The 27,498-nt window shown below is 39.8% G+C and overlaps 2 protein-coding genes and 1 pseudogene across 3 annotated transcripts in view; 2 read left to right on the top strand and 1 right to left on the bottom strand.

Moving 5' to 3' along the window:
* The window catches only part of SCHIP1 (schwannomin interacting protein 1), a 613,549-nt gene that overhangs the window by 147,870 nt on the left and 438,181 nt on the right, over positions 1 to 27,498 (bottom strand). The window lies entirely within an intron of this gene.
* The window catches only part of LOC134732934 (uncharacterized), a 51,191-nt gene that overhangs the window by 14,742 nt on the left and 8,951 nt on the right, over positions 1 to 27,498 (top strand). The window lies entirely within an intron of this gene.
* On the top strand, positions 21,094 to 25,674 carry LOC134733266 (splicing factor C9orf78-like; annotated as a pseudogene).

The following is a 27,498-nucleotide window of genomic DNA, read 5'->3' as shown; positions in this document are numbered from 1 at the left end:
TGAAGTTCCCCAAAGGCTGAAAGACAGAAGGATATTCCAATTTTGGGGAACAGTATGGTCAAAAGCTTGGAGATGTAAGAAACCATGGTCCATCTCCCGGAAGTGAAGGCAGTTTGGTATAGAATAGCTGGAGAGTCAATATTGCAGGATATAGGGAAAGAGCTTGGAAATGGTAGGAAAAGCAAGAGTGGATGTGAAGGATATTAAACTTTACTTTCAACCTGAAATTGATAAAGACATCTGAAGGATTTTAAGACAGAAATGGCTGGATTATATGTGTTTTGTGTGTTGACTGATGTTGAAAAAAACTAAATTTTATATCAAAACATAACCTAAAGGCCTTAGCCAGAGTGCCAGACAGTCAGCAGTATAGATCTGCACCATTTATAAAATGATTTAGAGTCTAATCAAGGAGTAGTGGTAACCGGAAGGGAGTGAGCGTGCAGATCATTAGCGTTGTGGATGTAAAGCACTGGGTAAGCCACACATCAGGACAATGTAATCTCCCACGTGAGAACTAGAGTTTTAAAAGAAAAGAAGAAGCAAGTGCTAAACTTCTCAATGAATGTAAAGAAATGGCTGGACCACCGATAAATGACCAGACAGTGATAGGATGAGGTAGAGAAGGATGGAGGAATTCCCCTTCTATAAATCCTAAGGGAAGAATTCATAGGGCCAATTTTATATCTATAATTCTGTATTTTTTTGCTTTTTAAAAAATAATTTTTCATTATGGAAACATTCCAAGCATTTACATAATTGTATAGTACAATGAACCCCATGTTCCTATAACCTCATTCTAGAGACTATCACCCCATGGCAATCTTATTTCACCTATTTGCTCCTCTTAACCCCACAGCGCAAGTCCCAGATATCATATCATTTTAAGACAGTGGTCTTTATTCTCCTCAGCCCTAACCTGTATCAGAATCATAGGATATGATAAACCTTGCACTGTGACTAATTAGACAAACACCAAAAATTAACAAATATAGAGGCAAAATCTACTCTCTAATAAAGAGAAATAAAAAATAAGACAACATTAACATGAATGTGAGTCATTTGGAGAAGAGGATAAAATAGAATAATTTCTAAATAATAGTGATCTACTAAACAAGGTCACTAGGAAAATCCCACAACATGAATTAAACCAATAAGGTTAGATATATGAGCAGGGAATTAAAGGAAATTCAATTTTAAAATGTGTAAACTAAAGCATCAATGAAATAAGCTATGAAATAAACTATTAGACTGCAGTGAAAAACCTGAAAGCAGAAAGAGACTTGGGCTGAGGGTGGAATGGGAAAGCAAATGAAGTGCAAGTTAGAATATGGCCTAACACATTTAAAAGAGATTCCAATTACTTCCTCCATTTGGTGATTATTACTACGCATCTGCCATAATAGGACACTGTCTGGGCTCTGGAATTTTTAGTAAACCATCTCTCCCACTTAAAGAAGAGGCAACACTCTACCTGGGAGCAGGCAGGGGCGTTTACCCGATTCTGCCTGACTCTTATCCAGATTCTTTATTAAACACCTGGCTCTTTGAGAAATGGAGGCAACTGGAAGAGGTTCAAAGAAGTGGAACAGAAGATAATTAGAGGAAGAGATTGATTTTAGCAGAAAGATCAAAGGAACCAAATGCAGGGAACTTGGCTAAGCAAGAGCTCAGGAAAAATGAGCTATTTGAGACATGTAAACAGTGAAGTAAACAAGAAATATGGAGCTGGTACACAGAGCATAATGAACAGGCCTGTTATAGACATACACATAGGGAAAGGCAGGCCGAGGGCAGGACAAGCTGCTCACCTGGCACAGGATTGCACAGCAGTCCCATTGAACACTTTCTTCTTTTTTTTTTTTTTTTTTTTTGAGACGGAGTCTCGCTCTGTCGCCCAGGCTGGAGTGCAGTGGCGCGATCTCAGCTCACTGCAAGCTCTGCCTCCTGGATTCACGCCATTCTCCTGTCTCAGCCTCCTGAGTAGCTGGGACTACAGGCGCCCGCCATCACACCCAGCTAATTTTTTTGTGTTTTTTTTTTCCTTTTTAGTAGAGGTAGGGTTTCACCATGTTAGCTAGGATGGTCTCGATCTCCTGACCTCGTGATCCACCTGCCTCGGCCTCCCAAAGTGCTGGGATAACAGGTGTGAGCCAACGCGCCTGGCCCCATTGAACACTTTCTGACGTTCAACAGGCTTCTGTCCAATGGCTACCTTGAACACCAAGCTATTAGAACGCCAGCTTCCAGAGAGGTAGGCGTCATTTTTAACCTTCCAACTTTGGACAGGAAAATGTGCTAAATCAGTACTGCTTTGGCAGGCAAGATAGGCAGGGGAAAGTATTCCTCTGAAATGTAATTTATAGATAAGTTCTAGTGCTCCTCACTCCTACAGAATTTTTTCTAGTCAGCAAAATTTTTACCTGTGAAGGCAGACAGAAAGAGAGAGAAAGAAAGAGATTGATTCTGTCTGTACTGGTTCTAATGGGTTATATTTTAAATTTTTGCCTAAGGTCTTATTGACCTCATTTTGGCAACATTTTATAGTTCTTTAATCAGTTTCTTTCAGACACTGGGTCTTTACGTTTTATGGAGAGTTAAAATTTATCTTTTTATTTTTAAATATACATACAAAGCAAAATATAAAAACATGTAGGTGTAGTTTAAAGAATAATGTTTAAATGAATGCCTGCATTTCTCACCTCTCCACTTTAAGTCTGAATATTTTGTTTGGTACCTTTGAGGCCTTCTGGGTGTCTCACCTTGATGACATTTCCTTTTCTACCTCTTCCCTCTTAGTACTATCCTAAAATTTGCCTTAATTCCTTGCTTTTCCTTATAGTTTTACTATATGTTACAGTATATATACTGTTTAAAAATTTGGGGGGTGCTTCTTCTTTTGAGACTGTGAGTTAGGGGTTCATCTATGTTCATTTAACTAGTTATTTTTTAAATTAAACTTTTAATTTTGACATTACTGTGCATTCATATGCAGTTTTAAGAAATAATATAGAGAAAAATCCCTTGTGCCCTTTACCCAGTTTCCTATCAATGGTAACATCTTGCAAAACCACAGTAGAGTATCAAACCAGGGTACTGACATTGACACAGTCAAGATGTAAGACATTCTCTTCATAGCAAGGACCCATTATGTTGCCATTCATGGTCACACCAGTTCTCTTCTGCCCCCATTCCCTCTCTAAGTACTAATCTGTTCTCCAGCTCTTTACAACTTGATTCAAACTAATGAGTTTAAGTAGATGAGCAGGAAATAAAAGGAAATTCAATTTTAAAATGTGTAAACTCAAGTAACCATTAATCTGTTCTCTAACTCTGTAATTTTGCCATTTCAAGCATATTATATAAATGGAATCATACAGTATGTAACATTTTGGGATTATTTTCTTCACTAATTGTCATTCTCTGGAGATTCATCCAGGTTGTTGTTAAGTATCAATAGCTCATTCGTCTTTGTTGCTGACTAGTATTCCATGGTATGGATGTACTACAGTTTGTTGTACTGTTCACCCACTCAAGAACATGGGTGTTGTTTCCAGATTTTGGCAGGCTCTTTATTTTTTAAAACATAGAGATATTCTTAATGTGTATGGATATATTTAATGTCTCAATGTTCTGTTTCTAATCCAGATTCAGAAAAACCAACTAAAGTGACAAACACTAGAGCAACTACCCTTTAGAAGATTAAGAATCCATTCAGCCTAGGAGAGATGAAGGCTCAGAAGGGATTGATTGAAGCCTAAAGGCAGGAGAATATTAGCTTGTTCTTCATCTCTTCCAGTTATAGCAGTTAGAAAGAAGATAGTCAGCTTTAGGAGGAATACATTTGAATTCACTAGTCCTCTAAAGAGTGTATCCAAGGCTGGGTGTGATGGCTCACACCTGTAATCCCAGAACTTTGGGAGGCCGAGGTGGGTGGATCACCTGAGGTCAGGAGTTCGAAACCAGGCTGGCCAACATGGCGAAACCCCATCTCTACTAAAAATACAAAAAAAATAAAAATAAAAAAATTAGCTAGGAGTGGTGGCAGGCACCTGTAATCCCAGCTACTTGGGAGGCTGAGGCAGGAGAATTGCTTGAACCGGGGAGGTGGAGGTTTCAGTGAGCTGAGATCGGACCATTGCACTCCAGCCTGGGTGACGGAGCAAGACTCTGTCTCAAAAAAATAAAAGAAAAAGAAAAAAAAAGAGTGTATCCAAAATGAATCAGAATAAGGTTTATTATTGCCATTAACCCCATACTTATACTGTGGTCTCATGGTTGTCCCTTCCCTCACTACCAGGACAGCATGAAGAAGAGTCCAAAGGACTTGCTTCTGTATACAGTGGGCAGAAAAAATAAAAACAAGCGAGTTCCTAACACTTGCTACTTGAGTTGCAAACAGAGCTCAGAAGAATGGATGGACGAGCCTTATATGGCACATCATGATGATGAAGTTAGAGCCATTTGTTATTCTTTGCTTCATGGACAATATTTTGAATAAATCCCCAGGGGATACCATTGGAGATTCCACACTTTTGGGGGCAATGTCTTCTTGTCCCAGTCCTGCGATAACTCCCAGTGGCAGCATTTGCTCAGCCCTAGCACAGGAAGAAGCACAATCAACTGCGCTTCTTTTTTTTTGAGACGTAGTCTCACTCTGCTGCCAGGCTGGAGTGCAGTGGCACAATCTCGGCTCACTGCAACCTCTGTCTCCCGGGTTCAAGCTCTTCTCCTGCCTCAGCCTCCTGAGTAGCTGGGACTACAGGTGCTCGCCACCACACCCGGCTAATTTTTTGTATTTTTAGATGGGGTTTCACCATGTTGGCCAAGCTGGTCTTGAACTCCTGATCTCAAGTGATCCGCCCACCTCAGCCTCTCCAAGAGCTGGGATTAAGGTGTGAGCCACCGTGCCCGGCCTCCTTTTTCTTTTTGACTCTTTTTCTGAGGCTGGAATCCCTCATGCACGGTGCTCCCTGATTAGTCTAAGACTGATCAAACATTTGGCCACTACCCAAAAGTTCTGATACTGCACCCTATCTCAGTCCCCTCAAATCCATACTCCTGGAACCAGACCTTGTTTGGGGTTGCCACCTCTGCTGCCCTCTGGGTTTCCACCCTTGTTCTCAGCACCACACCAGCAAGAATTTGCCATTTTTGGTAACTTGGCTAGACAGGCCAGAAGTTTGATCCTATATGGCCTTTTCTATGTTCTTTAGCAATTCTAATGAGGCCTTGATGGTTACATATTTTAAATAAATTAAAGGATCAAAGCTTATGAAGAAAAGGTGAAGGCAGCTTTAAACTTTTTGATTTGTTGTTTTCTTTTTTTCTGGGAAGAGCTTAAATAGGCAGGCAGTTTGAGAGTAAGGAACCTAGAAATGTCTACTCAGCAATTTTATACTAGCTCTTTATAAATATAAGACATTCCATAAAAGCTAGGTAAAACTCTAGTATTTCTAAAATCCCGTGAAACTGGTGCATCTCAGTGGAAACACAGGGTATTAGAAACTGTCATGTCTGAAAATTACTGCTATAATATCTGAAATCCCTCTTTCCTCTCTCTCCTTTTTTTAATTTTAAGAAGTCCAGAATCTTATGGGCAGAATATATGGTTTTAAGCAAAGCTTGCTCTAGAGTTTTGAATTAGCCTGGGCTCATTCTTCTCTATTTTTATATTCACATTATCCATTCATCCAACAATAAACATTTATTGAACATCTAATGAGTGTCTGGTACTCTCCAGACACTGGAGATTCAAAGAAAAAGCCATGATACCAATACCTCTCTTCGGGGAGCTTAAGAGCTAGTGGAGGCAGAGGGATATTCCAAGAAAAAAGGAAATACAGTGTTGGGAAAGGGGAGTTGGGTGAGGTGGATGACTTGGTTTGGTCTGCAAGAGGCTTTAGGGGAGTGTTGAAGAGCTTGAGTCAACTTATAAATCCACTCAGAGCACGTCATGGTCTGAAAAAAGTTGATCCAGCTCCTTATTTCTGAAGCCCAAGAAGGTGACCTGGTTCAAATGTGCATACCTAATTAACAGCTAAGATAGGATATCTTAATGCAAAGCATTTGGTCTTTATTTATTTATTTTCTTTTGAATATACAATTCTGGTTTCCTTCCTTTTCTGGCTACACAATGAAGTGGCCTGTCTCTCTTAGGGGCATACCTGTGGCCCAGAGATGAAGGCAGAGATTCCTCTTTATAGTAAAATTAGACCACTTGCTTTTTTAATTCTTGGAATCTTGACTTATGTAGCTTGTGTGATGGATTTAAATTAAAGAAGATTTCATTGGATTTTTTGGGGGCAGGGGGCTGACCCTGTCTCCTTTATGTCTCTCTTCTCCAGTTTCATCCAGAAACTGGCAGACAGCCTGTGGGTTGGCAAGCACCTGCTTTCCTCAGCTTAGTTGGAAGCTGTGGTGTGTTGTTCCACCTGCCCAGCATCCATTCTTCAGTGTTCCTGAGGTGACTCCCTGACTCTCCTCTCAGGACACAACAACCTTTTGGGGAAGACCTCATCCTGATTTCAGAGGCACCTACCACTCAGTGGAACCATTCACCAGTGTGGGGATGGCCTGCAGCCAGCTCCTCCCCACTCTTTTCTTGCCACCCACTTCAGCTCAGCCTGGGGACAGGATGCTCCTCCCCTCAAATGAGAATTGAGTTGTTCTCCAAGTGAACTGACAAGTTTCCACATTGCTGCTTTGTGAATCTCTGCATTTGCAGAGACACACTGAGGTCAGTCTGGGGGCCACTTGCTGTGGAGGCGCAGAAAGAAGAGTTGGCTATGAGAGACAAGACGACAACAGAAAGAATTTTCTGAAGTCTTGGAAGCTGAGTTGCCTTTGTCAGGGAGGAGCCAATGCACCTGGAAACTATTTGTGAGGTTTTAATGCCTAAGTAAAATTTGTACTGAAATACCTGAATCTCTGCAAGAGATTTTGATGTTCAATGTTACTCTTTCAACAGAATAAGTGTAGACTTGGTCGCAGTTGTTCATGTAATTAGGCACCAGTTTAGTAAAATGATATATGTAGGCTAATTCATATTGACCCTCAGAGAAAAAAATCACATATTGTTATTCAAGAAGCACAAGTAATTTTGTCTCTTTTTACAAGCCCAAATCAAATAGATTACCTTTCTGAGCAATGAACAACTTGAAATGCAGATAGATATGCAAGGTTAAAGAGCAAGAGGATAAGGACTTGCATTTGAAAGAGAAAGGTCTTCTGTAATTTGGTGCCACAAAATTCTCTTAAATGAATGTAGAGGAAACCAGAGGATTCTGAAACTGAAAAAAAATCTCTCAAGGAAAAAGAAAAAGATAGCTCACAGGTTTCATGGGAAACAGCATTTTATATGTTATTTAGCAGCCTTCTTCTTGAAGGAAAAACACTTCTCAAAACCTTCACCAATACTCCTCTTGTCTAGGCCACCGTCATCTCTGTTGTGGACACTGAAAAAGCTTCCTATTGAATGTTCCTCTTTCACCTTTGTCCCTTACAATTTGCTCTCCACTCAATAGCCAAAGTGGTCTTTGAAAGATTGTCTTTTAAAGCTTGCAACTCTCCAATAGCTTCTCACTGTACTTAGGATAAAATTCAAACTTCTTAGCCTGGCTTTAAAGGCTCTTTATGATTTCTCAATACAGACATTTTTTTCAGGACAATATGAGCAAGACAAATCTTGTGTGAGTCTATCAAGAGCAGTGCAAGATGTTTATCATCCCCGGTCCCTGTCCACTAGAAGCCAATAGTGTCCTGCCCTCAACTCTAGCACTGTATATGCAAAGTGCCACCTGCACATCTTCAAACATCCTCTAGGCAGAAATAGAAAGGTTGCAGCACCCCCAGCTGAAACCCCTACTAGCCTATTCAATCTGGCTCCTGTGGACTTTTAACCTCAGGATCTTTGCATTGGCTATTTTCTCTGCCTAGAATGCTCCATTCCCAGACCAACCCATGTTTGGCTTCTTTTCCATATTCGATCTTACCTCCTCAGTCAGGCCTTCCCTGACCACCTATAAAAGAGCAAAACACATGCACACTTGTGCACACAAATACACACAGTTTCTCTCTCTCACTGAACATGCTTTATCACTATATACAATTTCCTTGTTTACTGATTTATTGTCTCTCTCTCTCCTCTCTAGAATGTAAGTTCCATGAGAACAAGATATTTTGTTTGTTGTTATATCCCCAGTGCCTGGGGATATAATTTTGTAGATATTTGTTGATCAAATAAAATAGATGCCATTAAGTTATATGTCATTTAATCACATTTATAATAAATGTTAGGATGCAGCAGAAAAACATTATTTAATTCATTGTTCATATAAAGCACTAAGACGCTAAAAATAACAAGTCCCACAGTGAATATGAACATGGAGAGAGGAATTAAACTAGAAATGTCATTACCTTCTTACTAAGTCACATTGGATTATTTAAATATAAGACAATCCATTAGATAGGTCACATTGAAAGACATAATATGAAAAGACTATAATTAACATAACTCTTTTGTCTCAGCCACTTTAGAGCAACATGCTTATGTTGGTTACTACTATCTATATACCAGTTGCATTTCTTTATTTTTTTTTTGTAATTGAAAGAAAAAATATACTGAAGATCTGAAAATTCCTAAAAGATTGACTTTTCCAGAAAAATAGCTACAAAATGCATTGTGTCAATCATGTAAAACGTGCATTAGACACAAATACAAAAACCATAAATATTTCATTTCACTTTATAGTTTATTACACCTTCTCAAATATAGGCTCAAAAACTTTACCTTTCAGAGAAAGGAAGAGACAAGGAAATAAATTTATTGTTTCCTCTGGAACAAACTTAAATACATGTCTTTCAACTGATTCTAGGTCCTAATATAGTTGATCAATGAACAAAGCAAAGCATCATGTGGGGACGGCAAACACAACACATACCCATTGCCGCTCTCCACTCCCGCACCCGTGCAGTGTAGCTTAGCAGTTCTAGAGCTCTCTCCCACCGAGCACCCATCCCACCTGGGACTCCTCAACGCAGTGCTCCAGGCAGCTGCTGCCAATGAATTGGAGTTAACAGACAAGTTAAAAATCTATTTGCCAGCCCTGGAATCACGGAAAGAGTAAACACTTTTCACATAAATCTGAGTTTGATATCTACTGTTTATCACTTGTGAGATCTTGGTTACTTAACCTCTTTCTGTTTAATGATACCCAATTTGTAGTTGAAATAATATATGTCTTTAGCACAGTGCCTGTTACAATTAGAATTCAATAACAGCAGCACATAACTGTGGTGAGATGGCTATACTTCACCTCCAAAAATGGAAGAGGTATTATATAGAAAGGCAAGAGTAAGTGCAAGTTACTGGGAACACTAGAGAGAGATTTATTGTTGGACTAGAGGACCAGTTCCTAAAGTGTAGCCCTAGATCACCTGTAAACTTGTTAGAAATTGCAAATGTTCAGGCCCCAGCCGAGACTTACAGATCAGAGACTCTGGGGATAGAGCCTGGCAATCTGTGTTTTAACAAACCTTCCAGGTAATTCTGTTGTATGCTTTCTAGTTTGGGAGCCACTGCATCAGAGGGGCAAGCGGGAGTGGAGAATAGAAGTGATAAAGTCAGGGGAGAAGGATGTCTACTAAACAAGGAAGTGCTGCCCCTCACAGAGGCTATGACCATATCAGCACGCTCCACTTTAGTGGAAATTTCCCATAGACAGGATATCAATTTGCCATAAACACAAAGGACAGACCCAGAGCACACTAAAAGAATATGGGCTTCGGCCAGGCGCAGTGGCTCACGCCTGTAATCCCAGCACTTTGGGAGGCCGAGGCGGGCGGATCATGAGGTCAGGAGATCGAGACCATCCTGGCTAACACGGTGAACCCCGTCTCTACTAAAAATACAAAAACTTAGCTGGGCGTGGTGGTGGGCGCCTGTAGTCCCAGCTACTCGGGAGACTGAGACAGGAGAATGGCGTGAACCCGGGAGGCGGAGCTTACAGTGAGCCGAGATCGCGCCACTGCACTTCAGCCTGGGCGACAGAGCAAGACTCCGTCTCAAAAAAAAAAAAAAAAAAAAAAAGAATATGGGCTTGTATTACAAGGGTAGGTGTGGGGAGAACGTCCCCAGTGCAGCCCCGGTGCAGGCATACAATAGACTGAACTTCAGTCTCTCTCCCTTGGAAGGGTAGGTAGCCATGGTTCCTGATTGTTTCAAGTGCAGCTTTGAATGAAGGCAAGAAGCTGGCATAGACTTCTTCAAGCTTCCCCAGCTTGGTGATTTCATGAATGAATTGCATCTGAAAAGCTTAAGGAGAATAGTTGGGGAGTTGGGGAAGAAGGGAGTCAAAGATGTATCAAGAGATTCAACTTCACTAGGATCTCTCATTTCCATCTGTTTAATGCTTTCCCCCATTCTAACTCCTTCTGCCAGTGTACCAGACACAGAAATACTTGCCTTGGGGTAAAAAGTTAAAAAATATTTTTAAGGAACACAGCCAAACCAAAACTCTTTGTGAACCAGCAGCTTTTAAGCCACATCTGCATTTGTAGGCTGTTTCCACAGTTAACCCCTGTAGCATGTCTATGGTTGTCTCAGCATTGACTTCTTTTTGATTCCACCTAATTAGAAACATAATTTACATTTCTATTAAACATTGAATTTACACATCCTTAGAAACATATCCATACTTGCAGATTGTTCTAAAGTGTGTAGACAAGATCTGGGGCCATTACCTTATTATTAAGGTACAAGACTTTGTTAGAGACTATTAGGCCTTCAGATCCAACATAATTACTGAGCACCTGTCCTGGCACATTTCATGCTTTCCCTGAACCACGCACATAAGTATTATTATCATTCTCATTATTGCAGGCCATAGATCGAGGCTCAGACACATGTAGGAACTAGCCCAGAGTTTCAAAGCTACTTTAAGTGGACAAGTGTGGACTCTCAACACGTCTCCTGACAGAGGCTGTGTTAATCCATGACTAGAAGATAGGCTATGTGTGTGACCTGCTCTTCGTTTAGTTAAAAATGGCATACTCGATTCCCAGCTTATGTATATGCTGGGATGTGTATTTCCAATGGAATATTTCTGCTGCTGAAATTTGTCACCACCTTTCTAAACTGGTGACAGAATTTTTTTGGGTCATACACAGACTCATTGCAAGTAAGGCAAACCTACTCTTAAAGTGACCTAAGCAGTGAAAATGCTGAGAGTAAGGATAATCATGTTCTTAAAGACAGCTGTGTGAATGGGTTAGGCGTTTTATAGAAAAGTAGCAATTGGGGCCAGGTGTGGTGGCTCACGTCTGTATTCCCAGCACTTTGGGAGGCTGAGGCAGGCAGATCACCTGAGGTCAGGAGTTCAAGACCAGCCTGGCCAACATGCTAAAATCCCCATTTCTACAAAAATACAAAAATTAGCCAGGCATGATGACGGGTGCCTGTAATCCCAGCTATTTGGGAGTCTGAGGCAGGAGAATCACTTGAACCCGGGAGGCAGAAGTTGCAGTGAGCTGAGATCACGCCACTGCACTCCAGCCTGGGCCGCAGAGCAAGACTCCATCTCAAAAAAAAAAAAAAAAAAAAAAGTAGCAATTGGTTATTTTTGAAATACTTGTAAGAGGTGCCTTATAAGAACCAAAAAAGTTCCTTTAAAAATGCTTTTTAAGCTTATTATTGGAATAGACCACCTTTATAGAGATTCTAAGATAACTTACTATTGTTCTTTAAGAATATGGAGTAATTTTATATTAAAAGAAAACAATCAACAATTCTTCACGTCTCTGAACACAAAATAAGTGGAAGTGGGTTTGCTTTAAGAAGAGCTTTCAAACAGTGAGACTGGTTGATGATTAGGAATGGGTTTCCCAGTGAGTTGGGCATCCTTCTGTGAAGGGAATGGACACAGGGGATGAACTAACTGTAGTTCTAAAGCTGAGCTACAGAGCTGGTTTCCGTTTTCAAAACTTATTTCCTCTGCCAAGGAACAGTGTAATTTCCCAGGTAATAGAAAAAAAAAAAAAAAGAAATGAGAAATAGCATTTATGGAGCCTATGCCGAGTTCTGGGTCTTCCGATCCTAATTAACATTTATTCTCTTTACAAATAAGAAAGCTAAAGTTTAGACTGGCTGAGTAATTTGCCTATGGTTATGGAAATAAATGAAGAAACTAGAAATTTAACTCAGATCTGCTTAATTCTAGGTCGGAAACTGAGGCACAGATAAATTAAGCGGCCTGTGTGAAGTTGTAAGATCCATATGTGACTGAGGGCGGGGACAGTCATTGAGTGACATGTTTGGGAAGACACATCTTTTTTTTTTCATTGGAAATACCTTGACTTATCTTATAAAAGATAACAGTATGGGCTGGGCACTGTGGCTCACACCTGTAATCCCAGCACTTTGGGAGGCCGAGGCAGGCGGATCATGAGGTCAGGAGCTCGAGACCAGCCTGACCAACATGGTAAAACTCTGTCTCTACTAAAAATACAAAAATTAGTTGGCATGGTGGCACGTGCCTGTAATCCCAGCTACTCAGCAGGCTGAGGCAGGAGAATCGCTTGAACCCAGGAGGCGGAGGTTGAAGTGAGCCGAGATCGTGCCATTGCACTCCAGCCTGGGCAACAGAGCAAGACTCCCTCTCACAAAAAAAAAAAAAAAAAAGTAAACAATAATAATAATAATAACAATATGGTACTTTTAGAGATTTTTCAGCTTTAAGGATAGAATTTTGTTTTTGCTTGTGGCATCTATATTTGAAAGCAATGTATTTGACACTGCTTTCTGGATTTGCTTGGTACAAAATGAAGCAAAACTATACCCATGCACCCTGCTCTCTTCCACACTGTGAATGGAGAAGTTAACTTTTTGCTTGGGACACCAATGTTTCTGAATGAGAAAGGTCCAAAGTAAAGCCCTTTGTGATTTTAGAGTCAAGAACAGATCTTTCTTTTCAGTAACCAATAGTCACCACTTTGCCCATCCATCAGAAGTCGGAGGAGAAGAGAAGAACCCTTATACTAACAAATCCCTCTTGATAAAACAAAATCTTTTTTCATGAACATTCTGTCTTTAGAAAGCACTAACAAGTGGATAGAGCACTTCTTAGTTAATAATAAGAAGAATTCTTCAGTGACTACTCAGATGAATGAATATTTTTAAAAGGCATGGAATATGTAAGGAATTTTAATCCAGCCTTCTTGTTCACTCCCCCACACAACAACTGTAGAGAAACCACTGCCTCTGAATGATGAATGGACCTAGACTCAACTAGGAGGAAGGAGGACCCCAAGCCCTGTAATTTAGCGTCTTTTTTTTTAAATTCCTGGGTGGACTCCTTTTTTGGCTGTAGGCTCAGTTAAACGGCTTTGGATATTATGTAAAATGACCATCAAGTGTTTCTCCTTCTATACCACACCCATCTCTTTTCAAGCTCTCGATAAAATCCCAACCCCAGCTGTATATACATCTCAATCTTAGAGAGAAACACACTTCTGCTAGGAAATCTTTAGCTATTAAAAAGTTTTATTAGTTAATTTCAAATTAATATTGTACCAGGCTCCAGACCATGGAGGAAAAAAATTCAAGAAGCTGAATTAGTAAATGACGGAGCAGTAATTAGCTTAAATGAGATTTTTTCCAGCCCTTTGCTGGAAGAAGGATGACACAGAAAATCTGAGATGTTTCTGTGGATGACACAGAAAATCTGAGCTTAGAAAATCTCTCTTCTCTGCATGTGGTACTATGAGGATGCCAGAGATGCATTTCCACAATCACAGTCTTGTTTATTTATTTAGTCTCCTACTGCAGTACTTCACTCATGCACCCCCACCTCCTGCTCTGTGGCATCCAAACCCTGATGGCTAACAAGCCAGGCTGCATAAAGGGTTAAGGCTGCAGCCTTCCAGGCCTATAGACATTCCAGACATTCATGTACTTTCTCCTCTGCAGTCAGTCCTGTAGCTCCAGCTCCTGGAAAGCCTTCAGCACTTGCAGAAGCAGTATTTCCTACCAGCTATGTTTGGTTTTAACTTGCGGTTCACCAGGTTATATAGCTCAAGAGTCTAAACTTATCCCTCTACGGTCTTATCTGGAATTTGTCCCTCTTTCCCCTGCTGAATTTGTTTCCCCTGCCCTGCCCTGGAAATGCCTCGGGGCCTTCTGTAACCTTGCTGCCTTCTCCCCACAGGAAGTTAGATGCATCCTCACTGGCTGCATTACTGCACATTTCCCTTGTAACCTTGTCTTTTCCTTCAACTCAAACTTCTCCAAACAGCACCATCTCTGCTGACCCTGAAATTCTCTAGCCCTTTTGTACCAGTATTTCTAACCCGCCATGAGAACGATTATAGAGGGCAAATTGGGGAGAGAAGGTTTGGGAACTCACCTGCACAGCAGCAAGGATCAGACACAGGATGGGGCTGCCCGCAAACTTCCCAGGGACTGTCTGCAGCCAAGTCTCTTGGCCTTAAAGGGACAGGGTGCTTTTCACCATATAAGGAAGACAATTTCACTTGACTGCTTTGGAACCTGTTTGGGCAAAGCAGCTCCTTCTCTTGACATTGCCTGCCAGGCTTCAGCCTTTTGAGGAAATTTGGAGCCTGACAATTCACAAGGATCTGCACATAGTAGGCAATTTAATAATTCCTAAGTAAGGGGCCAGGCGTGGTGGCTCATGCCTGTAATCCCAGCACTTTGGGAGACCGAGGCAGGTGGATCACCTGAGCTCAGGAGTTCAAGACCAGCCTAGCCAACATGGTGAAACCCAGTACCCAGTCTCTACTAAAAATACAAAAATTAGCCAGGTGTGTTGGCAGCCCCCCAGCTACTCGGGAGGCTGAGGCAGGAGAATGCTTGAACCTAGAGGCAGAGGTTTCAATGAGCCAAGTTGTGCCATTGTACTCCAGCCTGGGCAGCAGAAAAAAAAAATTCCTGGATAAGGCACAAGAAAGATATTTGGTGGGCTACCTTTTTTTTTTTTTTTTTTTGAGACGGAGTCTCGCTCTGTCGCCCAGGCTGGAGTGCAGTGGCACAATCTCGGCTCACTGCAAGCTCCGCCTCCCGGGTTCACGCCATTCTCCTGCCTCAGCCTCTCCGAGTAGCTGGGACTACAGGCGCCCGCCACCACGCCCGGCTAATTTTTTTTTGTATTTTTAGTAGAGACGGGGTTTCACCATGGTCTCGATCTCCTGACCTCATGATCCGCCCGCCTCGGCCTCCCAAAGTGCTGGGATTACAAGCGTGAGCCACCGCGCCCGGCCCTTGGTGGGCTATCCTTAAAGGCCAGAAAAACCTTTATGTGGGGCTTATTCTCTTACGAAAAGGGTTTCTGGCAACTGTGAAGTCTTCCTCAATTATATGAAAGGGCTTCTGCTTCTATTTCAGGTTTGGCTTCCTTGAGACAAATGATCTTGCTTGCCTCAAAGAGGAGGGCAGTTTGCCCCCTTCCTCCTGACTCCAAGACAAAAGAGAGAAGACTGAAGAGTGGTAAAGTTTGTGGTATGAGATTTGGATTGTTGTTAGACACATTAGCACTGCATCCTGAAAACAGTGAAGTGGAGATGATTTTGCTCTTTCAGCAGATAGAGAGCCCTTCCGAAACAGATAAACACCACGCACAGTCCTCAATGGAGGCCCTCTACCAGCCTCGTCTACTCCTGAGCGCACCTCTTGGACTCCCTTGGCTAAAGCCCACAGCTGAAGTTTGAGGGTTCCTTTTACCTTCCAGCTAGCAGGGACGAGGATGTGCTTTAGCAAGAGCAAACATTTTCTACTGATAATATTCAAATGCAAGGCTGTCCTGTTGATTTGTGGGTGGATTAAAAGTAATTATAAAATGTTATATTCTAAGAAGACAGTAGAGCCTAATTTGGTCATCACTTGTGTGGTAACATACTTCTTTCTTTGTTGCTAACTGGATATTGTCTTTGAAAATGCTTTGACGTCTGCCAGGTGGCTCCAGCCAGCACCTACTCTTTTTTGCTTAGCTTACTATGCCTAATATCCAGCGTCTGAATCACAGATTTGGGATCTTTTAAAAATGGCGTTTGGCGCTTGATTATAGAGTCTCATACTATCTTCACATCTTACTTTCTTGCATAAATTTTGAGTTTTAAGGACAAAGGCCACTCCATATTCCTCCATACTCTGATTAACACCCAGCATGGAACAAGCATGTAGTAGACTGGGAAATCTTTGTTGGATTTAATCAACTGAATGGAACCCTGGGTTTTTGTATGATGTCTAGATAGTTTTATGAATAAAATAGGTGTTTACTAAATAATTGTTTAGTAAATGGCTAACGCATCCCAGCCTCACTGGGAAAGAGAGGGAAAGGGGAGCTCCTCTCCGTTTTGCTGTGGTCAAATAAATACATGATTTATTTGCTTTATTCTCTCTTTTATATCAACTAGTAATTTTCATATCATTAAATTTTCTTTAAGGGAAGAGGTCAAAGGAATATCTTTAAAAGGTAATTATTGTGATTACTCTTTGATCCAGCAATCTAATTTCTAGGAATTTAATCTAATGAAATAATTAAACAGAGGCAAAACATTATATTAATAGAGCTTCTCATTGCATCACTATCTATAACAGCCATAACAAGAAATGCCTTAAAGGCTCTAAGATTATTTCATACAGCAATAATAATAGCTCATGCTGATTGATTGCTCATCATGTACCAGGCACTGCTCTAAAAGCTTTATGCAGATTAACCCACTTAACCTGTAATCTCACTTAATCTGTCTCAATTCTCATGACAAACCTATGAGGTAAAAATGGTCATCATCCCCATTTTATAGGCCAGAAGACTAAGGCACAGAGTTTAAAAAATTCCCATTTGGATTGAGGTATTTTGGCACCAGCACTTACAGTCTTAGCATCATTCTTTGCTTTCATTAGGACTTCCTGAACATTATAATAGGCACTAGGGACAGACAGATTTGTGAAACAGAAAGAACTCCACTTCATATAGCCATTAAAGATAACAATTATGAAAACTATGTACAAATAAGTAAACATGCTAATTTATATGGACATACATATTTATAGATATATTATGATGCCATTTATTTTATATAGATATAGTGTAGATATAAATTGTGATATTTTTATTCAACAACATATCTTGGATATTATTCCATATCCAGGCCTGCAGATCTCCTTTACTTTTTAAATGGCAAAATACAAGGCTGTCTTCTGGGAATATACCATAATTTAACCAATGTCCTATTGATGTACATTCAGACTATTTCTAGTCTATTGCAGCTAAAGTAATTGTGTAATGAATATCTTTATTTGCCATATGTGATTTCAACAATAACCAATCTTATTTTTATTGGTATTACATTCAATTAATAATTTAATTTAGGGAAAGTTGACTTCTTTATGATATTTAGTCTTTTTTCTAAACATAGGGATGCCATTTCATTTTATCAAGATTCAGTTACATATAGTATGCATGTTTATTGTTATTTTTATTCTAATGTATTTTATTATTCTAGAAGCTATTTTAAATGGGAACTTTTTCATTATGTTTTCTAACTTGTTTTTATACAGAAAAGTTATTGATTATTGCATTTAATAACCAGCTTTTGTAGCGGATTATCTTATTGTTTCCAATAATTTTCTATGTGACTCTCTTTTAGCTATGCGATCATATCATCTGCAAATAATCATCACTTTGGCTCACCCTTTTCATTGTTTTATACATTTATTTCCTCTTATTTAATTGGGTAGTACTTAAACAATATTAGTTAAATATGTTAAACAATGTCACCATTTCCTCACGTTATTGGGAAGGCTTTTTGTATTTCATCATTAAACAACATGCTGCCTTGGAAAAAATAGGTAATTTTTTTTTACCACTACCACAATATTATAAAGAGAGTTTTATCTGGAACACTTCTATTTTCATTCTTTTCTTTTCTTTTTGTCTTTTCTTTTCTTTTCTTTTTTTTAGACAGAGTCTCACCTGTCTCCTAGGCTGGAGTGCAGTGGTGTGATCTCAGCTCACTGCAACCTCTGCCTCCTGGGTTCAAGTGATTCTCCTGCCTCAGCCTCCCAAGTAGCTGGGCCTACAGGCATGCACCACCACGCCCAGATGATTTTATACTTTTAGTAGGGATGGGGTTTCACTATGTTGGGCAGGCTGGTCTTGAATTCCTGACCTCAGGTGATCTGCCTGCCTTGGCCTCCCAAAATGGTGGTATCACAGGCATGAGCCACCGCGCCTGGCCAGAACACATCTATTTTTAATGAGTAAACTTGATAGCTTCAAAACCCCCTGGCCTGACTGCCAGGAATAATTCTGCTTCTAACTGTCCCCCACTACTTCTCCAGGGATCCAGGGCCTCTCAGAGTTCACCTGAGCTTTCCCAAGTCTGGTTTGTTCTCTCTACCCTGCTGCTACTACTGCAAGTGACTTTCACAAGATGCTTCTGAGCATACCATTGCTCTGCTGTGACCACTACAGGTAACCCATCCCAGCCTCACTGGGAAAGAGAGGGAAAGGGGAGCTCCTCTTCCTTTTGTTTCTCCAACCAATGTGAGACAGAGTCTTCCCTTTATCTCATAAGACAGCTGATGCCAGGAACCAATTTAATAAGACATTACTGGAAGTTGGCAGTGAGTTGGGGAGAAGTAGTATAGCACACTCTAGACTGGTCTTAGGGTCGCCTGTGTAGCTGGTTACCTGCCTCATTCTCCATCCTCCTTCAGATGTCAAGAGAATTTCTGCCTTTTGGAGCTTAGACAATATTGGCCACCTACCCAGAGAGAGGAGAAGGATAATCCAGATATAAATGTAAGGCCCACTTCCTTAGTCTTTATCCCCTGCCTAGGTGTGATCAACTCCCAGAATGATAGTGAAAAGATCCATTTCGTTCTAAGAGGTACTCATGTACCCACCCACTGGCATATGGCCTGTCCTTAAGGCACTAGTAAGACAATCACAGCATAATCTGACATCATGCAGCTTACATATTTTAAATGTGCCCTGGGGAGATAACAATGGGTCCAGATTTATTAAAGTTACTCTTAAATTACAGATTGCCTTTTTTTTTTTTAAAGACAGGATTTTTAAATTTGATGATGCCATGGCTGTGACCAAAAAGCAAACAAACAAACAAACAAACAAAACAACAAAAAAAAGTTTTTTGGAGCCTGAAAGAGCAGAAACAGGAATCATCTGGACACCCATTTAGAGGAAGGACTGACCAGTGCATAAGGCAGCATAGATATACTGAACAGGGGCTTATTAATTTGTTGACTATCATGAAGGCTTTGCTAGCAGCCCTTTGTTTCACATAAAAATACAGGCATGGAACCAAACATATACTCCCTGTGTGTTGGCTACCCTTTGCTTTGTTCCCCAGACCCACACTAGCTCAGGAAATCGAAGTCCAACCTAATCACTTCCTCTAGGAAACTTGATTCATCCTATAAGATAACATCCCTCAATCCTCCAAGGCCTTTATTACTATGCTTAAGCACTTTAAAAAAATTGAAAAAATATGTTAATGAATATTATTGATATTTGGGGCTTCATTTTCCAACCCTTGTGAGTTTATGCACCTTCTTAGGGTGGGAATTTATTCAGTCATTTGATAAGATTTGTTGACAGTCTACAACATGCTGGGCTCTTCAGAACCCCAGGGATACAGCAGTGGAAAAAAATAGGCAAAATCATAATACTCATGGAGGCAGACCAGTAAATAAATAAAAAAGAAAATGTCAGGTAGTAATTAATTCTGTGATGAAGATAAAATAGGATACACGAAAGAGGTGACTGGGTGTTGATTAGGAAAAAACTCAGAATTCTTGAATTTTAAGCTGCTCACATCTTTCTTTTCAGAAAAGATTCTGCAGCATCTACCAACCAGTTCACCTTGCAAATGATTGGTGCTCAACAAGCATTATAGGATGGTTTAAAAAATATATTTTGGAGTCTGACCAAAGTTTCTTTTTCATGGCTTTAACTACATTAGTTCATAGAGGGTTTGTTTTTTGATCTCTAAATCAGGTGGTGTCCTCAATGGGCTTTTAATGTAAGCTTCCTCTCCTATGTTTCCAGCATATCGCCAATTGCCACTTATATAGATTACATAAGAGCAAATGCAAAAAATAAAGTGATCTCAAATTCCAGTCAAGAAACACCTGCTAAATAGTTGGCATTATCCTTAGACAATCTTCTCTTCGAGCAATTTTGGAAACTCCCTAGTTGTACTTCTGTAAAGGTTTGCACCTGGGAAATGGCACAGAGGCTTTTATGAGAAATGCTATTATAAGCCTCTCAGTAGAACTGAGAGACAGGAGAGGCTGCAGGGAGCCCTATTTTATAGTACAGTAAGGTTAGCCATTTACTGTTCCCATAAGCTATTTCACTTGCAATAAAGGTCAATGGGCCTTTTTAGGGAGGAGAGCTAGACCCCTGTCTAAAACTGCCATCTTCAGCAGTCAAAAAGATAGGCTGCTTTAGATTCTTCTGGAAAGTGGTAGGATTTTTATTTCACTGGGAGAGTGGTTCAATATGATCAGCTGATGGGCAAGGCAGTAAGAATTCACAGACTTCAGAGCAGAAGACTTAAACCCTAAGGTAGCTTGACCACAAAGCTAAGCAGGGCATGTCAGCCTGCGGCTCTGCTTGTTACCTTCATGTATGAACTCTGCCAAAAAATGCAACATTTCTGTACCTGGAATTCTTTATCCCTAGACTTCCTGAGAAATTGGTGTCCTAAAAGACAGTGGTTTGCAACCCATGGAGCTACAAATCCAGTACAGCAGAAGCCTTCCTACTAACAGTTGATTTTTTTTGTTAGCTTTTAAATAATGAAATCAAACTTAGTATTTCCTTAAAGACACTGGGCTTCAACATTTTTGTTCAATATCTCCTAAGGGAATTTTGAAAAACTATATACCTTCATTCAGTTTTATGCTATAATCTAAAAGTTTTCATCAAAACTTAAATGGTTGCAAAGGGTATAATATATGGTCTGTTGTAAATATTGGCTTTCAAAAGTAATACTACTACTCAGCTTGTTATAATATATCTAATGGAATATAAGTAGTATAGCATCATGACACCCACCATCATCCACTTGGTAAGAGGTAGGAATTTTACATCATTACTTTTTCCCTTTGAATCCTTATTTCCATTCTTTTACAAAATTTTATTCTAATAAAAGATCTTTCTGTGCTTAGGAGTATTTACATTTTACCTTAGTATAATTATACCTTAGTTTTCTATAATAAATATACAGTGAAATTACAATTTGTTTCTTTCCTGTGACCATTGGCCCTGTTAAAAGACAATGCATCTGGATGGAGCTGTCATTGCGATTACTGCCGGTGGTACCTGTGGCTGAGACAGTACTCTGTGCTCACCACACCTTTTTCTTCTTGAAAGTCCAGGAAGTTTTTATTTCATAGTTTTCCACTGGGAGAGTGGGCAGAAATGAAGTCTTGTTTCCAATCCTAGGCAGTTAAAAGTGTATTGAGGCCAGGTGCGGTGGCTCACGCCTGTAATCGCAGCACTTTGGGAGGCAGAGGTGGGCGGATCCCTTGAGGCCAGGAGTTCGAGACCTGACCAAGATGATGAAACCCCGTCTCTACTAAAAATACAAAAATTAGCTGGGTGCAGTGGCGTGCGCCTGTAGTCCCAGCTACTTGGAGGCTGAGGCGGGAGAATCTCTTGAACCCAGGAGGCAGAGGTTGCAGTGAGCTGAGATTGCGCCACTGCACTCCAACCTAGGTGACAGAGGGAGATTCTGTCTTAAAAAAAAAAAAAAAGAAAAGAAAAGAAAGGAAAAGAAAAGAAAAAGTGGATTGAGTTTCTGTCTCTCATTTTCCCAAGTGGAACTAGAAACTCTGGTGGCAGAGATACAAGATGGAAACAGAGGTATCTCGGTCACCCTTGGAAGAGAGTCCCCAAGAAGGGCTCCTCATCTGCATCAAACTGTGAGATGAATGAGCAATCAAGTTTGTTGTGTTAAATCATTGATGTTTCAGGTTTACTTATTACAGTTAGGTAGCTTATACTGTCCTGATGATTATGGGGCATAACTGATGAAAACAACATGAATATATTACAACTTTAGACAGGTAATTATTAAGATAAAAAAATCAAACTCTTAAAATGCATCTCAATAAAAACATTGAGAAATTTTGTTTGTGTAGATGAGAATGAAGGCAGCTATAGCAATGTCACTCAATTCCCATTGAGTTATATGCACAAGGTGATTTATAAGAAAAAATTTTTAATAATCTCTCAACTGACAACTGAATTGTGTCTTCTTTAAATTTTATTGAAGGCAAAGATTTAGCAACCACTTGACTTGCAAAGGAATTTTTTTACCCAGGGATTTGAGTCACTCATTTTCTTGACATCCTCCCCGATATTTCAAATTATCACTTTTTTGGAGCTCCAGAGTGCTTTATATCCCATTGAAAATCACCATAGCAAGATTTTGTAAAATGGGAGAAAACTACTGGAAAAAGGAGGTGGGTAAAGATTTCTCAGGCAGTCAATTTTATGAACAAGTTATATGAAATTTGAAAATCCATAAATTAATTCCCTAAATACTGTCTATATCAATATACCCTTTGAAAGTCTCTATGAATGCCCTGGGGAAAAAGACACTGGTCTAGGTAAGAGGGAGAGGAGTCAGGAGCTGCAGTGTCTCCTGACCTAATCCTCCTTTGGCTGCAGACCTTCACCCAAACCCTTGGCCCGTCTTTCCCTGCCCTTCCTCCTAACTCACATTAGCTTCCAGTAAAAAAGGTCCTGGCCAGGATTAAAATCTGTAACATATAAGGAGTTATTTTAAATCAATGAGAAAAGTATCATTACTCCAACAAAAAAGATGAGCAAATGATGTGAAAAGGCAATCAACAAGAGAAGAAATACAAATGGTCAATCCCTATAGAAAATATTAAAACTCACTCAGAAATCATAGATATGCAACTTAAGACAATGAAATACCATTTTGGAAATCAAATTGGAAAAAATACATGAACTTCTGTGGTGGTTAGGAGGAAAATAAACAGGTTCAACTCTTCCAGGCAGCAATTTGGCAATATGCATCAAACATATTAAAACGTATAAAATTGAGCTAGCAATCCCAATTCTAAGAATTATTCTAACAAATTATGAATATGGAAAATGAAGATTTAGCCTCAAGCTTTATCACAGTGTTTCGGTCAAGGTTCTTTTGGTTGTAAGTATTAGGTTGCAAAGTATCTTTCATTTGCAATGCCTCTTCTCTACTGCTTTTGCTGGGTCTCTTAGTTAAAAATTCTTGATTGATTTGGACTGATTGCTTGCTGAGTGCCAATAGATTAGCCTCATCCTAGGAGCTGTTTGGGAGAAAAGACGTCTTATGATGTATAGGGTTGCTTTTTCCAGGTACTATATGGGGTTAGGGCTGGGTTCTTCATAATAAGCAGGAAACAAAATAAACATAGCATATCTAAAATGATGAAGAACAGAACTAATTTAAAATTCTGACCTAGTATGTGAAGCAAACTCTGACATCATGAAATGAGACAGTCATTAAAAATGTTCTTATGGAAGAACACGGACATCATGCAGTGAGATAGTTACTAAAAATGTTCTTATAGAAGACTACTTAATATCATGGAACTAGACTTGTGATACTTTTCTATTTCTAGAGAAAACACAGAAACATTGCAAAAAATATATAGTATAATTCATTTAAAAATTCTTATATTTGTAAAGAAACAATATATAGCAAAACTGTAGTAATAGAAATCTGTGGATGGTGGGATTACCAGCTATTATTAATTTCTTATCTTTATGAAACCATTATTTTCTAACTTAATTACAGTTAACATGTATAAGTATTTTGACAAGAAAAACAACATTAAGATTCAGCAAGAGTTCTCCAATCTCTAAGAGGACTGAAAAGAGATAAAGTGGATCTCAAATTTTGGATGAGCTATTAATAATTAGGTTCTGCTCAGGGATTCAGACAACAGGCTGCAAAACACCTACCCATCCCCTGGAAGCACTGAGCACACATGGGCTCTGCTCAGCAGCAACAGCAGGGTCCAATTGCTATAGCCAGGGGAGGAAGAGATGCCACAGAGAGGAGTCCCCACATCTAGTCTTCCTGCTCCCCACTTTTCTCCAGGAATTCTGAATCCCTTCAGCTATATTTTACGATTTCTATATGAAGACGTGTAGCTTAGGGCAAAGAAAATTGCACTCAGAAACAGGGGGTTCAAATCTGTTCTGATACTTTACTAGTTAATCGTCATGAAGCCACTAAACCTATTTGAGCCACAGTAAAATGGAGAAAATGATAGGCAACCTGCTTATTCATATGGTTGTTTCAACAATTTAACGAGACAATATGTGAAAGTACTTGAAAAAATGATATGCATACAAGCACACATACATGCTTCTCTCTCACACACACCCTCTCTATACACACACATACACATACTCACACATGCACACACACAAAATATTGCATCTCAAATGTATACATTAAACAATTGGGGAAATAAAAATTAAAAACCTAAATCCAAGGATTAGACCTTGGCTAAATGTAAATGAAATTACAGATCCTGTGGATTTGATGAGATTCCTCAAGAAGAAAATGTCTTGTTGACCTGAATACTTTGAGAAGTGCCGATTATTATTCTCTCTATAAGATAGAAAGAGAAGACTTTCTGTTGGTGCCAGGCCAACTCAGAGTCAGAAGAGGATGAGCAGGACTCAGAGGAGGTTTGATTAAAAATGGAAGAGACAAGAAGGTGCAGAACTTGAGGAAGAGGCCCAACAGGCTGAGTGCTGTGGCCCTGCTGGTGGAAGAGAAGGTACAAGAAGAGACCACTCTAGTGGATGATCCCTTTCATACGGAAACAGGTGGTCTGGTATCCACCATACAGGGTATCCACCATAGTTTCCTAAAGAAACTAAACGAAAGGGACAAAGGTAAAATCAGTGAAGAGGAAGACCCTGGGGACATTGTTTTCTGCAGAAACCAAGTGAAGGGATGAGAATGCAGACATAATAAAGTACGTTGAGACAGAGCTGAAGAAGAGGAAAGAGATTATGGAACATAAGGAACAGAAAGTCAAGCTGAAGAACACAGAGGACTGCCTTTATGAACTTCAAGAAAACATTTGTGTTTCCTCCGCAAAGAAGACAGAGGAGATTCTTTCTAGCCAGATGCTGAGTGGCATACCCAAGGTGGACCTCAGCATCAATGCTAAAATAAAAAATAATGTCATTTCCATGGAGGATGCCAAAGCCCAGCTGGCGAAGAACAGCAGAACAAGAAGAAAGACAGTGAGACGTCCTTCGTGCCTACCAACGTGGCTGTGAATATGTGCTGCACAACCGATTTTTATCATTAGGCGCTCAACAGCCTCATACACAGAAACAAAGAAGAGCCTTGAAAGCAGGTGACAGGGAGAAGCCAGAGCCTGAGAGGTCCTTTCCAAATGGCAAGCATCCTGTTAATGAGAAGGCCTCTGATGACTATCACTATGAGAAGTTCAAGAAGATGAACAGGCAGTACTGAGATGTGTAGAATGGAATGTAAATACCAGTTCTTTCTCTCTTCATCCCTTTCATGGAAAAATGCTTCCTGGATAGAAGCATGCTCTTTTGCCATTAGACAGTTCCAAATACAGACTCTCTTACTCCTGCTGCTTACCTGCTGGATTTTTGAAGCACTAAATTTGTAACTTTTTGAAATAAAGCAGTGCATAGATTTCCTATTTAAAAGCAAACTCTATTCTTGTGGGCACTAAATCCTGTTTGTAAATATATTTATTGGCTTTCTCTTAACATTTGTTCTTGGTCAGGAGGAAGCAACTATGTGTCCATGGTATGCTATTAATAATACCCTTTAGACTGTGCTTTTATCATTATATGTGCAATCACGTCTTCTACTTTCACATATTTGAAATGGGTTCAGAAATTGATCCTTCATTGTTTAGAGTGGGTCTAGCTGATAGCAGAAAAATACTAGAATATCAGTATTCAAAGGAATACTGGTATTTTCTAACTTTTACGAAGTTTTTTATTAAGAAAGAAAAAGCAAAACTGTATATATTTTTATCACTTTTAGAATTTAATTATTAAATACAAAATGAATTTTAAAAATGAAAGATAAAGAATGTTTACTTTCTGCTGAAAACAGGAGCTAAATCGGCTGGGCATGGTGGCTCACACCTGTAATCCCAGCACTTTGGTAGGCAGAGGCGGGAGGATCACTGGAGGTCGGGAGTTTGCAACCAGTCTGCCCAACATGGCAAAACCCCGTCTCAACTAAAAATACAAAAATTAGCTGGGCTGGCTGGCAGGTGCCTGTAATCCTAGCTACTTGGGAGGCAGAGGCGGGAGGATCGCTTGAACTCGGCAGGCAGAGGTTGCAGTGAGCTGAGATGATGCCACTGCACTCCAGCCTGGGTGGCAAAGTAACACTCTGCCTCAAAAAGAGAAAAAAGAAAACAAGAGCAAAATAAACAAGAAACATTGCTGAAAGATAAGCTAGGGGAACGAAGGTCTTATTTAAATTTAAATATTTTACTGTAGTGTTTAGAATATAATAAATTATAGCTCCTTCTAATGTTTACTGAGAAGGGCAAGATGTTCTCTAAGTTATTCAATTTTTATTTATTTATTTATTTATTTATTTATTTATTTTTAATTTTTTTTATACTTTAAGTTCTAGGGTACATCTGCACAATGTGCAGGTTTGTTACATATGTATACATGTGCCATGTTGGTGTGCTGCACCCATTAACTCGTCATTTACATTAGGTATTTCTCCTAATGCTATCCCTCCCCCCTCCTCCCACCCCACGACAGGCCCTGGTGTGTGATGTTCCCCACCCTGTGTCCAAGTGTTCTCACTGTTTAATTCCCACCTATGAGTGAGAACATGTGGTGTCTGGTTTTCTGTCCTTGCGATAGTTTGCACAGAATGATGGTTTCTAGCTTCATCCATGTCCCTACAAAGGACATGAACTCATCCTTTTTTATGGCTGCATAGTATTCCATGGTGTATATGTGCCACATTTTATTAATCCAGTCTGTCATTGATGGACATTTGGGTTGGTTCCAAGTCTTTGCTATTGTGAAGTGCCACAATAAACATACGTGTGCATGTGTCTTTATAGCAGCATGATTTACAATTCTTTGGGTGTATACCCAGTAATGGGATTGCTGGATCAAATGGTATTTCCAGTTCTAGATCCTTGAGGAATCCCACACTGTCTTCCACAATGGTTGAACTAGTTTACAGTCCCACCAACAGTGTAAAGTGTTCCTATTTCTCCACATCCTCTCCAGCACCTATTGTTTCCTAACTTTTTAATGACCCCCATTCTAACTGGTGTGAGATGATATCTCATTGTAGTTTTGGTTTGCATTTCTCTGATGGCCAGTGATGATGAACATTTTTTCATGTGTCTGTTGGCTGCATAAATGTCTTCTTTTGAGA

This window comes from Symphalangus syndactylus, chromosome 17, assembly GCF_028878055.3.
Source record: "Symphalangus syndactylus isolate Jambi chromosome 17, NHGRI_mSymSyn1-v2.1_pri, whole genome shotgun sequence".
Classification (NCBI taxonomy): Eukaryota; Metazoa; Chordata; class Mammalia; order Primates; family Hylobatidae; genus Symphalangus; species Symphalangus syndactylus.
Note: the sequence above shows the minus strand (reverse complement) of the source record. Positions and strands in the feature narration are given on the sequence as shown.